We start from the raw sequence: 16188 nt of genomic DNA on the forward strand, positions 1-16188 counted from the left end.
TTGAACCTCTGTAGACTACTTTGGAGAGAAGGTAGTGTGAATGATATTTATCTCCATATTCGTTACCTGAAACAAAACAAAACTCCTCCCGAACAGGCCATGAAGGCTCAATGGTACCGACCGGCCGCCGTGTCACCCTCAGCCCATAGGCGTCACTGGATGCGGATATACAGGGTGAGTCACCTAACGTTACCGCTGGATATATTTCGTAAACCACAGCAAATACTTACGAATCGATTCCACAGACCGAACGTGAGGCGAGGGGCTAGTGTAATTGTTTAATACAAACCATACAAAAATGCACGGAAGTATGTTTTTTAACACAAACCTACGTTTAGATAAATGGAACCACGTTAGTTTTGCTAGCACATCTGAACATATAAAGAAATACGTAATCAGTCCCGTTTATTACATTGTAAAATGTTAATTACATCCGGAAATATTGTAACCTAAAGTTGACGCTTGAGTACCACTCCTCCGCTGTTCGATCGTGTGTATCGGAGAGCACTGCAACATACATCGCGTTTCTACAGAATGATCTGCGAACGTTGCTCGAAAATGTCCCACTGGAAACGCGTCGATGTATGTGGTATTAGCATAATGGTGCACCTGCACATTCCGCAATTAACACTATGCTGACCCTTGACAGGATGTTCGACGGGCGTTTCATAGGACGTGGAGGACGCATAAATTGGCCAACCCGTTCTCCTAATCTTACATCTCTGGACTTCTTTCTGTGGGGTACGTTAAAGGAGAATGTGTACCGTGATGTGCCTACAGCCTCAGAGGATATGAAACAACGTATTGTGGCAGCCTGCGGCGACATTACACCAGATGTACTGCGGCGTGTACGACATTCATTACGCCAGAGATTGCAATTGTGTGCAGCAAATGATGGCCACCACATTGAACATCTATTGTCCTGACATGTCGGGACACACTCTATTCCACTCCGTAATTGAAAACGGAAACCACGTGTGTACGTGTACCTCGCCCCTCATGGTAATGTACATGTGCGTCAGTGAAAAAGACCAATAAAAAGGTGTTAGCAGGTGGACGTAATGTGCTGTTCCAGTTTCTTCTGTACCTAAGGTCCATCACCGTTCCCTTTGGATCCCTACGTAATTCGGTGCTCTCCGATACACACGATCGAACAGCGGAGGAGTGGTACTCAAGCATCAACTTTAGGTTACAATACCTCCGGATGTAATTAACATTTTACAATGCAACAAACGGCACTGATTACGTATTTGTTTATATGTTCAGATGTGCTAACAAAACTAACGGGGTTTCATTTAAAAAACGTAGGTTTGTCTTAAAAATATACTTCCGTGCATTTTTGTATGGTTTGTATTAAACAATTACACTAGCCCCTCTCCTCAAGTTCGGTCTGTGGAATCGGTTCGTCAGTATTTGATGTGGTTTACGAAATATATCCAGCGGTAATGTTAGGTGAATCACCCTGTAGAGGTGCTTGTGGTTAGCACACCACTTTCCCGGCAGTATGTCAGTTTCCGAGACCGGAGCCGCTACCTCTCAATCAAGTAGCTGCTCAGTTTGCCTCACAAAGGCTGAGTGCACCCCACTTGCCAACAGCGCTCGGTAGACCGGATGGTCACCCATCCAAGTACTAGCCCAGCCCGACAGCGCTTAAATTCGGTGATCTGACGGGAACCGGTGTTACCACTGCGGCAAGGCCGCGTTACCCGAACTTGCCATTATTTTGCAGGAACCCACACAGGACCTCTATTTGTCGATTCCGAGACAACTGGAAGCGGTTTTGAGTGCCAAAAGCTCTCCTACTCATCGTTAGCCGTGGCAGTGTGTTGTGGTCTTGATATTTCCATGTTTTTTGTCCACCCCCTATATTACGTGGTTTTGTCTAAAGTAAAAAGAAGTGTACCACCATAAGATTGGCTTGGTACTCGGCCGCTTTCATTTCGCGGAAGCGGTAGGCACATAAGGGTCAGGATCATAGAGACAGCCTTACGGCTGCGTACGGCGGCAGCACCGTTCGCTGCTGGAAGATGGTGAGGCGGATCCGCTGCATCGGCGACAATGGCGACTGGAGCCGCCGCCGGGGCATCGGCCGCGCCCCACCCACCCGCTGAGACCGGGGCGGCGGCAGCGCCGGCAGCGGCAGCGGCAGCGGCAGGCGCGCTCTATAAAAGACACGCCGGCGGACTCGGCGGCACTCCACTCCGCTGCGGACGCCATCCAGAAACCACTACCAGTATCTGGCGCTGCTGGCCGCTCTCCAATCACACAAACAGGTGAGTGCGGTGCGCTTCACATCTTTGACTGCCGCTCTCTCACTACGGTTACACGCGAAAGGCCTTCCGGAAGACGAAAACCGAATTACGGAAACCCTCGTGTTATGTGTTAAGGCCTGGTTCGGTTTTGCTAGACCAGTGCAATACAGCGTCTAGAAAACAGCTGTCGCCAGCCGGTGTCGCCGAGCGGTTCTAGGCGCTACAGTCTGGAACCGCGCGACCGCTAATGTCGCAGGTTCGAATCCTGCCTCGGGCATGGATGTGTGTGATGTCCTTAAGTTAGTTAGGTTTAAGCAGTTTTAAGTTCTAGGGGACTGATGACCTCAGAAAGTGCTCAGAGCCATTTGAACCAAAACAGTTGTCCCAGTTTCTACTTCAGTGAATGACTCGTTGTTTCCCTTCATTTAAGTACACCGAGGTGACAGAAGTCATGGGATACCCGTTCGTGTCGGACCTCCTTTTGCTCGGCATAGTGCAGCAGCTCGACGTGACATAGATTCAACGAGTCGTTGGAAGTCGCCTGCAGAAATATTGAGCCATGCTGTCTCTATAGGCAAGCACAATTCCGAAAGCGTAGCCGGTGCAGGAGTTTTACACGGACTGGCATCTCGCTTACGTCCCTTAAATGTTCAGTGATTCATGTCTGTCGATCTTGTTGGTCAAATCATCCGCTGGAACTATCCAGAATTTTCTTCAAACCAGTCACGATAACTTGTAGCCTGGTGACATGGCGCTTCGTTGTTCGGGAACAGGAAGTACACGAATGGCTGAAAACAGTCTCCATGTAGCTGAACGTAACCATTTACAGTCAATGATCGGTTCACCTGGAACAGAGGACCCAGTCCATTCCATGTAAACACAGCCCATGCCATTATGGAGCCACCAGTAGCTTGCATAGAGCCTTGTTGACAACTTGGGTCCGTAACTTCGTGGGGTCTGTGCCACACTCGGACCCTGCTATCAGCTTTCGTCAACTGAAATCGGGACTCGTCAGACAGGTGACGGTTTTCCAGTCGCCTATGGTCCAACCGATATGGTCAAAAGCCGAGGAGAGGCTCTGCACACGATGTGCTGTTAGCAAAGGCACTCGCCTCGGTGGTCTACGTCTGTACCTCATTAACGTCACACTTTCCCGCACTGTCCTAACGGATGCGTTCATTGTACGTCTCACATTGATTTCTGCGGTTATTTCACGTAGTGTTGCTTGTCTGCTGACAGTGACAACTCAACGTAAACGCCGCTGCTCGCGGTCGTTAATTGGAGAACGTTGGCGACTGCGTTGTCCGCGGTGAGAGGAATGCCAGAAATTTGGTATTCTCAGCACACTCTTGACACTGTGGATCTCTGAATAATGAATTCCCTAAGGATTTCCTAAGTGGAATGTCTCATGGGTGTAGCTCCAAATACCATTTCGCGTTCAAAGTCTGTTAATTTCCGTTGTGCGGCTATAATCACGTCGTAAACCTTTTCACATGAAATCACTTGAGTACCTCTTATACCTTCTCTACGCGATACTGTAGACATCTGTATATGTACATATCGCTGTCCCATCACTTTAGGCACCTCAGTATACTATATGTAGACAGCTTCATGCTAGCCAGAATGAGATTTTCACTCTGCAGCGGAGTGTGCGCTGATATGAAATTTCCTGGCACAGTAATCTGCCAGGAAGTTTCATCTTCATGCTCGGTCCAATGTTTCTACTTCTTCTTCAATGAACGAAGGGCCCCTGAATAATGAATTCCCTAAGGATTTCCTAAGTGGAATGTCTCATGAGTGTAGCTCCAAATACCATTTCGCGTTCAAAGTCTGTTAATTTCCGTTGTGCGGCTATAATCACGTCGTAAACCTTTTCACATGAAATCACTTGAGTACCTCTTATACCTTCTCTACGCGATACTGTAGACATCTGTATATGTACATATCGCTGTCCCATCACTTTAGGCACCTCAGTATACTATATGTAGACAGCTTCATGCTAGCCAGAATGAGATTTTCACTCTGCAGCGGAGTGTGCGCTGATATGAAATTTCCTGGCACAGTAATCTGCCAGGAAGTTTCATCTTCATGCTCGGTCCAATGTTTCTACTCCTTCTTCAATGAACGAAGGGCCCCTCCGTCCAGATTAGCTGAGAAATTTTGAAAACAAGATGTAACTTTTCAGAAACTAATGTGCGTTTACACGGAGTAGAAAAGCGATTGTGGAAGAGCAAAACGGGCGCCTAGAACCGGATACCCAGAATCGATTTTGGAGTGTTTAAATCAACAACCAGGAGCCGTATTTGGAAGTCGGTTTACGAAATCCAGTTCCGGTAACCCGATTTAACATAGTGTCTGGCGGATAACTCATACCTAACCTTAATCCTAAAGGAGACCTCGGAGTTCGAGTATTAATCTCAGTAATTCCTAGAGCGCTAATCCCTAGACTATAGTACAGTGAAGAATCGCAAGAGTTCAACGGTCTATTGACGTCGAAGTAACTACAAACGGGATACAAGTACACTTACGGTGCTCCCGGCTCATCCGTTAAGTGCTGCAACTGGTAACTGTTGGCGTAATGAATGATGGGAAGTGAACATGACGAATAGTGACTCGGTAGCAAATTAGAATGATCGTTGGCAACTTCCTACGGTTCGTAAATAAAGAGCTGATATTTTGTTTCTGTACGTTAGAATTTAACCACAACGGTGGCATTTTCGTCAAAATCTGAAATAAGACGTACAAGTACGCTATTACAATTACGTACGTGTGTATCTCGGGGTACGTTATACTCACTTCTTTACTACAATCGTATTGTCGCGATCAGTTTCGCTGAATGCCCTAACTTAAAACGTAACTATCAGATTAGAGCCTAAAAATGCCTCGTGCTTCGCTATAACCAATCTGTTAGCACAATTAGTTTTCTTTCACTCACATTCGTTGCCTTCGCCAACATACAGACAGACTGTAACATTTCGCCGGCCATTGTGGCCGAGCGGTTCTAGGTGCTTCAGTCTGGAACCGCGCGACCGCTGCGGTCGCAGGCTCGAATCCTCCCTCGTGCATGGATGTGTGTGATGTCCTTAGGTTAGTTAGGTTTAAGTAGTTCTAAGGCCAGGGGACTGATGACCTCAGATGTTAAGTCCCATAGTGCTCAGAGTCATTTGAACCATCTGACTGTAACATTTAAGCACATCAGTGCATCGGGCTGTCGAAAACAAATCAATTACCATCTTCCGCCAAAAGAAATCTTTAGATTCAGCGATTCTGATTGGCTGCCATACACTATCACCGGACTGGCTACGACCGACGGAAACAAAATGGTTACAGCAACACTCAGCGGTAGGGTGCAGAGCACCGTATGCTCACTTCTAACAAAGACTGACTTCCACATTATCTGGACAAAGATTGGCTGGTAGGTCGGGGGAAGGGGGACTAAGTGAACATGCCATTCATCTCAAGTCAGCAAACCACTATGGCGTGCTTGGCGGACGGGATTTCTCATTGTACGATGTACTGAGGTTTCCTCACGCTCTATTTGCCTTTGGAGAGCGGGAAGAATGATTGCTCAAAACGCTCCGTGAGCGCTGAATTATTCTGATCTTGTCTTCGCGTTCCTGGCAGCAACAGTACATGTCGGCCTGTAGTACTAGTATTGGTTCTTGAAGATATGTAAGCAAGCTTTAACATGTATCTTGAACTTGTTTGCCACTTCAGATTTTCCAGCACCTGTGGGTCAAACAGTCCTTGTATATCTGAAACCTTAGATCCTCCCGGCGTATAGCATATTCAAATAACTTACGCGAATACAAGCGGGTGATGTTTTGGACAACCGTCGATATTTCGACAGGTGCACACCCCTCTTTCTCAAGGCATCAAGGCACAATTTCAGCAATGAAGCACTATGTAAGGGAATTTAAAATTTTGGTATGCAGATCATAACCGGAAAGATAACATACAAACAAACACAAACACAAACACACACACACACACACACACACACATACTGTAAGCACTAGAGCCACCAAACAGTCAAAATGATGGCCGGTCTTCGAAGATATCAATAGTGAATATCAATAATATACGGGTGAGGTAGCATTGTCTCTGAAACTCTTGTTTTTTAACAAGGGGGAGAGCAGTATTTCACGCAGAATTTAGGTGCATACGTTCAATATCCTCTGTTCGTCCTATTTAATTCGAATCCAACCCTCTTGAGCAGTGCTCTAGGGTAAGTCATAGTAGTCTTTCGTAATGAGTTTCTTTCAACCAATGAAGAAGTCTGTCTCTTGCTTTACTTACGACTGAGTCTACGTGATCATTCCGTTTCACGTCCTCAATAATTGTTGCATCCAGCTATCTGAATATGTTGATTGATTCCAATTGCGACTCATGGTTATTGCACTCATAGGATATCACATTTCTGCCTTTTGCGAAGGGCACAACTTTATAACCTGAACAATTAAAGGAAGTTATCCATCTTTGCACCACTTTCAAGTCTTAGCTACATTTGATTGAATAGGAAGTAATTATACGCGTTCCAAATTATTTCTACTTATATACATCTATGACTCTCCATCCAAGATAACACGTTGCATTCTCCCTACCAAACCGCACAAAAAAAAAAATTCTTCTGAAACCCCAAATGATGGTGCTTTCGCTGATAAGCGTTGGTGTAGTCGGACAAGTCAAATGATTTTTGAAATCTAGGGATACTACAGCTACCTGGCTATCTTGATCCATGGCTTTCAGCACGTCATATGACATAAGTGCGAGTTGGGTATCGCACAACCGATATTTCCGGATTCCTTACTGGTTCGTATGTAGAAGGTCGCTATATCCGAGATATCGCTTTCAGTTTTGGTTTGCAACATACGAATGACAGAGACAGTCAAGTGAAGCAAAGTAGCGATAGTAATAGGCAACTTAAACGTGAGAATACGGTCACTATCCTGTTAGAAAAGGAGTTATGTGGTTTATGGCACTGTACATGTATTCTGAGGAAGCAGTGCTCATTGCTGTGCATGGCCATCCTCGTATACGTTTTCCATCACTTCTCTAAAGCAAAAAAATGCGATTAACTGTGTGCTTCTCTTGTAATGCACACAGATTGTGCTATGTCTCTAATGAACTCATCGTCGACGAAACAACAGTCTTCGATATTTCTTTTCATCCTTTTCGAAGTCGATTCCAAGGCCCTGCCAGCTGCGGCTCCTCACCTGGTCCTGTTATCGAATAGAAACTTGTGTTGAGTGTTTCCAAATATCAAAATTGCATCGTATGACACATACCTGTAATTCTTTATTTTTATTGAAGACGATCGATTTAGATCATGAATCTCATCATCCTCGGGTTCAGATTGATGATCAAAATAGATTGTCTTTAATAAAAATGAAGAAATGCAGTTGTGTATTACAAAATTATACGACGCATTTTTATCCTTCGTTAACGGCGTCCCGCACCGTCTACAAAATATTTTTGTAATGTCTTTCACTGGCTATAGCGCACTGCTCGCCTTCCCCCTCCCCCCACCTCCACCTCCCTTCCTTGCCTGAAGTCATGATTATGGTGACTAATATGTAGTGGAGCCCGAGGTCCAGGTTAGGTTCAAGGTGGAATCTGATTATGAGATGGCGAAAACACCTATTGTGAATGCGAAATAAAGGTGGTGGTAACGGACTGATCTTTAGTTGAGCCTGATACCTACGCTTTCCCTTTATGTAAAACACTTTGCCATATTTTCCGAACTTTGCCATATTTCACGAACTTCACCATTTTTAACGTACTTCGTGGTAAATTCATATATTACATGAGGGACAAGCCTCTAATGATTATTCTGGTGGATATTTTGTACACATATTGTACATAAGTTACGAAAACTGCAAGGGAGTACAACGTAAGTTTTACCATTTCACTATTCAATTAAACCGCCCCGGTAGTGAAACCTACACGTCACAATAGTCTGGCGGACGTGGGTTCAAAGACATATTTTGACTGCCAGAGGAACACCCTTACCAACTGATTTCGTCGAACATATTAAGGAGGACCGAGGTAGAGGCAAGTGACTGCCTTCAAGGAACCATTCCAGATTTTTCGAGAAATGATTAAAAAAAATGGTTCAAATGGCTCTGAGCACTATGGGACTCAACTGCTGAGGTCATTAGTCCCCTAGAACTTAGAACTAGTTAAACCTAACTAACCTAAGGACATCACAAACATCCATGCCCGAGGCAGGATTCGAACCTGCGACCGTAGCGGTCTTGCGGTTCCAGACTGCAGCGCCTTTAACCGCACGGCCACTTCGGCCGGCGAGAAATGATTCAGGAAAACCACAGAAAACTGAATGAAGATGCCTGTTATGGTATTTAAATACTATTCGCCGATTAAGTGTCTACTACCTCAACCATTGTCACCCTTAAATTAGTTATATGGAAAGACCATCTAAATCAAGCCGTGTGAAAAGTGTTGCCAAGACTGTTGTTTCTTAGGCAATGTCACTAAACAATGAAAGTAGTTAGCCTGATTTTATCCAGCGAATATCGTTCATAAATTTAAGTTTTGTTTTACAACGAAAATGCTGTCTTTTCATAAGATCTTACGTTACATCTGAGTTGCCTTGGTACTGCGTCAAGTTGTCGGTGTTGCAACTAGCATAGTGCATACGTAAAGCATGTTAAGCTTTTTGAATAAAACAGCAAACAATATTTAATCACACCGGAGGTACCAGTATCATACTATCACCACGCAATACCACAGCAGTCAGGTTTCTAAGGCTTTCACTCCGTTTAAATAAAGAATGCGAACATTTTAGCGAATCGCTACCATCGTTTTACCGTACGACTACCCTTTCTCTGGCGGGGTATTGTCTGTGAAATTTATTTACTGTTATACGCTTAGTATCAGTAATGTGAACTAATATTTTCTCAAGATCAACGGTATAAATTCGCATTCAAGCACGCTTGAACGTTTTATGTCCATAGATGAAACACCAGTCTGAGATATTCTTTAATAGCAGTTTCAGTGACTCAACAATATGCATCTCTGACTTCCCAGATTGTGCGGAATTTATTTCTGCTCATTTCTCGTTCTAAGGAAATTCCTCATCAGGCTTTACAGCCAGAGATTTGTCTGATAAACATTTCAAGTCTACAGTATTTTGCTTTTAATATTTGGAAACAGGAATAAGATACTGTAAGTGGGAGAAGATAGCTCTACACCACCCCAGCTATCGAGATTTAGCGTTTCTGTTGTTTTAGTGAATCACATGAAACGAATCCTGGGAGTGTTAACTCAATAATGACGCAGCCGAGCTTTTCCCTAATCTTCTCACATAAAGTCAGTACTCTGAGACTAACGCCATGGGTATTTCAATTTATTTATACTTCAGTCAAGTATTTCATTTTACTTGTTTGTATGCTATTTCGTCATCGTATTCACACTGACAGGAGGAACCACGTGGAATATTAGAAAGAAAAGGTGGTAATCATGTTAAGCTAACACAACGGTATTTAATTGTATTTCCTACTGCCTTGAAAATTCCGTATGACCCAAATTTAATTATGATACGTGTCTGAGGAAACAACGAAGAACCAGCACTACTAGAAACACAGTAGCCAGACAGCTAATGGCAGGAAAGCTGGAACCCCTCCAGTACATATATGCTTACACCGGATTATCACACCCGTGATGCGTGAGATGCTATTGTCAAAACATGTGATCTCACGACTGAAGAATGGTGCTGACACCAGATATGCATGTTTTATGTGTGTTTGTGTCTGCGTGACTGTGTGAGAATGCATTACTAAAACCGTCGAAACAGCGGAACAGACTTCGTGGAAGTCTGTGTTTGTTTGTATCTCATTGACTCCGTCGGTCTACCTGGTCGCAGCGGCTTTCATAACATTGTTACAGGCATCAACGATAACTGTCGATTTTGATTAGCTCCAGATGAAATAAAGATTATGCATCACTCAGACTCTATGTGCACAGTGGAACAGAGCACTTCACTCTGCTTTTTGTACAAATACTTGTGTTCTTTTCAGTTTTTTTAAAGGTAGCAAACATTTAGTAAAACTCTCCCATCCCTTCACTCTCATAACGATCCATATTACAGATACAACACAATACATTTTAAGCACTTAGACATTATCAACGTGGTACACTTACACATTTCTGGTCCATCTAGGTAACAGAGGAGGAAATCGTCAAACCAGTTACTCAAGAGCATTCGTAAGACGGCATTCACGACTTTTCTCATGTTATCACTAATTTAATCATTTTCTGTCCCTACAATTTTTACTTTTTACTACTCTTTCCAGTGTGAAGTTACCTATTCTTCGATGCTACAACACACCGCAGAAGTCAATCCTTAACTCTGATAAAGGTATTTTAAAACCATCTTTACTACCTTATGGTTTGTAGTGATTCTAAATGCCACATTTATTGCCCTCTTTAACGTCCTTCTGTGACGTCACGTTCCACATGCATCCTGTTTCTTCTTTCTGATTTTCTCACTGTCCACATTTCACTTCAAGACACTGCTGCGCTCCAGTTGTAAAATTTCTGAAACTTCATTTTCAATTCTCTATTGATATTTGATTTCGTTGTAGGGTTGTTACTGTGAAAAATGTCTTCCATTTGCGCCAATATACCTCCAATACTTGCCTTTCTTCGACCATCCGTATAAATCTGCATTCTATACAAATTAATTCCTTCGCGTCATACCTAGTTCTGATGTTAAACAAGTCCCTATCGTTCTGCCATTCTTTATTACTGTCGGCTTTGACTTCTGTATCATTTCAAGATAATCTAAAGGTCGTTAGTGAGCGTGGAGCGCAATAGGATACTTCAGTGATGTCATCGGAAGTTTTACCATGTGTAGTGAAGTTTCACGTGCGTATCTGGTAGAGTGGAAGACAGCAATGGCAGCGTTGTGAAATATACTATCATATTTGTGTTGTTAGTAATGATAAGAGGCAATGAAACTCAGCATAGACACAGTCAACATCTCTCGAATAGCACCAAGGTATCGTCATATATCAATCGGATGAATCACCGAATCTTCATCAGAAACGTCACAGCCTCTCACGAAAGAAACACTACGGGGATTAGCTACGACGTCGGTACACTAGATAAGCATGAACTGAGTTGTGTTACCTCGATAAAGGTAATAACATTTTCTTCCTCTATCCAGATTCGGATCGTCTCCATGACGCTACGTGAGGATGAAGTGCTATCAAACCTGAATGCATTAGGGATTTCACAGACACATCTGTGTACCTTGGCGGAAAACGAGAGGTGGACACCTCTCAACGTGACGTAGGCACATTTGTATATGGCACTGATGTATGTCGTTCAAACAATCGTCTTGTGAACGAACTAGGATCTACTGAGTGTGAAAATAATTGTATATGACGTGTTGAATATGTGTTCCGTTGTTTTGGGCATCGTACTGGCTTAGTAAACATTGTAAACGTATCAGGACGACGTCCGGATGTGCGATGAACTCAAGAAGAGCTAACTGTCATTGTGGGCTTGCGGAAGGTGGAATGTACGTTGGACCCGAAGTGTGGACTGTAGGTCAATGTCGATGCCAGTGAGCTAAGGACGGTGTACGCCCACATCATCTTAGTTCCTTTTATAAAACAGTGAAGAGTATATGTAGCATGCGGCAACGGCCTTGCCGCAGTGGATACACCGGTTCCCGTCAGATCACCGAAGTTAAGTGCTGTCGGGCGTGGCCGGCACTTGAATGGGTGACCATCTGGGCTGCCATGTGCTGTTGCCATTTTTCGGGGTGCACTCAGCCTCGTGATGCCAATTGACGAGCTACTCGACCGAATAGTAGCGGCTCCTGTCAAAGAAAACCATCACAACGACCGGGAGAGCAGTGTGCTGACCACACGCCCCTCCTATCCGCATCCTCAGCCGAGGATGACATGGCGGTCGGATGGTCCCGATGGGCCACTTGTGGCCTGAAGACGGAGCGCATGCAGAACATCAGCCAGCCCAGTCTTTTGTCATTCCTGTAACGTCAAGGAGACATGCTTCCTCCCGAAAGAAAGTGATCGCGTGAAGAAATTATTAAGCAAGCTCTCTAAAGTGTTCGGTATCTCTCTTGACCAGCGCTAACGCCATACCTGTTTGTCCTCCGTTAAGCAACTTGGACGGTCTGCAGTTTTGAGGACATCGCCTGACAACAGTCGGAAATAGCTAGATAGCTATACCGAACATTATATGTAACATCTCTATGACAGCCTCTAGTCTCGAATATAGCACTATGTCGTAGCTACAGCTGGTTCGTTTCCCATGCAGAATAAAATGAAATACTTTGAACGGTAAAAATGAAGAAATTCAGTTTTTATTAAGTCAGGAGGCCAAATTACTTTTAAAAATATCTATCATCACTATCTCGTCAGACTGGTTATTTATTAGATAATTAACCAATTGCTAGAGTCATCGCATGACTCGGTGCAGGTGCAGGTACCGGTACCGGCTATGAAAATAATTCATGAACAGTACTATTCAAAAGACGTTCGTGATCAGCGATGACAACAAAACTTACATGTATATATGCAGACTGAAACGACGAATGAAAATTTATACAATCGCCGGGATTCGAACCTGCGTCTCCTATCTTACCGCGACGTGTCCAGTGTGGATTGAACGTGTCGTCGTTCACGTTTACCAGTCAGTTATTTGCTCGTTGACAGACCCAACGAACACTCGATGGGAAAGGCAATATCGAATTCACTAGCTGTTCAACGCATTTTAGTTTGTTTCGCGAGAGAAAGACGCAGACGACTGAAATACTTTTCTATGCTTAGGGCAAATATTGGTCAAGAACTGCTATGTTTGTGATTGACAATCGTTCACCTTCGGAAACTGAGCTGGTAGGTGCATAATTTGTAAAAAATTTCTGAACTGTTTGATTATGAGGGGAGTGGTCTATGGGTTCATGGTTTGTTAGATTCATGGGTTGTTACTGGAAAGACATAAGATGCCAAAATAACAAGTAATAGATTTATTTCCAAATTTATAAATCTTACTGATTCTTTAGAGAAATAAACAGGCTTAATCTTGTGGTATATATTGTGTAGTTGACGACGTTTCGATATTTCCAGAACTGGCAATGATGCTCGATGCAAGCAAAAAATAAATAAATAAAAATAAAAATAAAATGCTCATTCAAAAGTGAATTAAGTCTACATTTGTCATCATAAATAGATTCCTAGTTTGAAAAACCGACAATTTTATTCCTGATTTCAATGAACGAAGAATTGTTTTCAGCTGGTGGTATTCAATCCACATTTTGAACTTCTTGGATTCTTTACGAAAACATACCGAAGATAAATTTTGATAAATATAAAACTGGGAGCACTTCCGCGAAAAGCTTATGGGGACTATCCATCAGTATAGGGAAATTGCTCAAAAACACTGATTCCATTCGCCACAACTTACAGGTATAAAAGGTATTTCGTAGCCATAGTGGCAAGAAAAAGAGAGAACCAAAATCAAGCTGGAGCATGACACGTGACGTACGTAAAACAGATTGTTGGAAATGAGCAGCACCAACCGTCTTATCTGCACACTGTTCCTTATTTCAATGAAATACCAAAAAGTTATTTGAGTTCCACTAGTTTGAACTAAATATTATATTACTTTGCGACACTTTTAACTATAGAAATGTTCAAAAATTAAACTTTTTGTAGCTGAGTGCTAAATTTTGTTAGAGCATATCAAGTCTTGTTTAGGGGAAGGTTGAGTTACCATTGATGCTATACAAAATACTGAAATTATTCAAACTGATAATCTGTACTTAGTTACGTGGACCTGAGACTATGGTCACCTGCAGTGTACAGCGTGAATAAAATCCCGTCAATTCCAATGATTGCGTCTAGGTATTCATTTTTATTTTCTACTGGTCTATTTTCCTGTGTAGTAAAGGGACACTGAAGTCTTGCGAAAAGTTCTACTTCGTTTTCATCCAAAACGAGACTGGCTGTGGCATCTCTGAAACCAGTTATTGGTATTTTTCTCCTTTCGTTTCTTTTTCTGTTCTGCAATTTGCGTATGAGCGTAGTGAGGAAATCTGTGGGAACGGACGACGTGTTCGCTACGAATGAGAGTAGGAGTCCGGTCATGTCTGCTGGCAGCCGGAGCGCCGCGGCCGCTACAGTATCCAGCTAGCGAGGTGTGAGAGGCAGAGTTCCAGCCAGCTAACGGGACGCGGCGCGACGCGCCCTCTGCTACACGCGGGTCACGCATCTTCCCAGAACGCACCGCGCCGAGTCGTGCTCCGTGTCGTTGACCCCTTCCGACAGCTTTTCCTGCCCGCAGCTGTAACTGGAGCGCGAGCAGCACACTCAACGAGGTTTTCCTCTCAGCTCCCGGCTCCTGAAAGAACATAGTCCGCACTAGCTCCATTCTTGTACATGATTCGTTTACATTCTTCGCAACCTTGGAGCCAACAAAAAAGGGAAGAACCAGTCCGAAGACTGACGTTAACTCAACTGCGCTTCGTTACGCGTGGTTTACTTGAGGTAGTACGGTAGTGTCTTCCTCGACCTATGAATTTCAGGCTGTCGATGATGTAGCCAATGGCCAGAAACGCAAATTTGATACAGTCGGCACGACAAAGTATGGTATACCGTATCAGATCTGACACTGCCTGCCAAAGGAATGCCGTACACTGAACTGACAAAAGTCGTGGGACAGTGATTGCACATACGAGGTGCATTCACGTTCTGAGGCCTCCGATTTTTTTTCTAATTAACTATTCACCCGAAATCGATGAAACTGGCGTTACTTCTCGACGTAATCGCCCTGCAGACGTACACATTTTTCACAACGCTGGCACCATGATTCCATGGCAGCGGCGGAGGCTTCTTTAGGAGTCAGTTTTGACCACTGGAAAATCGCTGAGGCAATAGCAGCACGGCTGATGAATGTGAGGCCACAGAGAGTGTCTTTCATTGTTGGAAAAAGCCAAAAGTCACCTTTGGAACGCAATGGGTAAGGATTACGCCCTCGCTGTCCCAGAACATGGACACCATCATTTTTTCAGCACTGGCGGTTACCCGAAATTTTTTTGGTGGCGGTAAATCAGTGTGCTTCCATTGAGCTGACTGGAGCTTTGTTTCTGGATTGAAAAATGGCATCTACGTCTCATCCATTGTCACAACCGACGAAAAGAAAGTCCCATTCATGCTGTCGTTGCGCGTCAACATTGCTTGGCAACATGCCACACGGACAGCCATGTGGTCGTCCGTCAGCATTCGTGGCACCCACCTGGATGACACTTCTCGCATTTTCAGGTCGTCATGCAGGATTGTGTGCACAGAACCCACAGAAATGCCAACTCTGGAGGCGATCTGTTCAACAGTCATTCGGCGATCCCCCAAAACAATTCTCTCCACTTTCTCGATCATGTCGTCAGACCGGCTTGTGCGAGCCCGAGGTTGTTTCGGTTTGTTGTCACACGATGTTCTGCCTTCATTAAACTGTCGCACCCACGAACGCACTTTCGACAGTCTATGAATTTCAACTGGTTTCACACCATGCAAATTCAGAAAACGAATGATTTCACGCTGTTCAAGTAAGGAAAACGTCGCCATTTTAAGTATTTAAAACAGTTCTCATTCTCGCCGCTGGCGGTAAAATTCCATCTGCCGTATGGTGCTGCCATCTCTGGGACGTATTGGCAATGAACGCGGCCTCATTTTAAAACAATGCGCATGTTTCTATCTCTTTCCAGTCCGGAGAAAAAAAAATCGGGGGCCTTAGAACTTGAAAGCACCTCGTATACAGATGGCGGTAGAATCTCATACACAAGGTATAAAACCACAGTGCATTGGCAGAACCTTCATTTCAACTCAGTTGATTCCTGGAAAAAGGTTTGCGAGGTGGTTATGGCCGAGTGAGGACAATTAATCGACTT

The 16188-nt window shown here is 43.9% G+C and overlaps 1 protein-coding gene and 1 pseudogene across 1 annotated transcript in view; both read left to right on the top strand.

Moving 5' to 3' along the window:
• Positions 1 to 2191: 2191 nt before the first annotated feature.
• The window catches only part of LOC126173427 (apolipoprotein D-like), a 48555-nt gene continuing 34558 nt past the window's right edge, over positions 2192 to 16188 (top strand). Inside the window, exon 1 of the mRNA XM_049920955.1 lies at positions 2192 to 2273. The gene's annotated coding sequence lies outside the window, so the exon portion shown is untranslated. The remainder of the gene's footprint in view (positions 2274 to 16188) is intronic.
• LOC126102154 (5S ribosomal RNA) lies at positions 11919 to 12036 on the top strand (annotated as a pseudogene).

The sequence above is a fragment of the Schistocerca cancellata genome, chromosome 1 (assembly GCF_023864275.1).
Source record: "Schistocerca cancellata isolate TAMUIC-IGC-003103 chromosome 1, iqSchCanc2.1, whole genome shotgun sequence".
NCBI classification, from domain to species: Eukaryota; Metazoa; Arthropoda; class Insecta; order Orthoptera; family Acrididae; genus Schistocerca; species Schistocerca cancellata.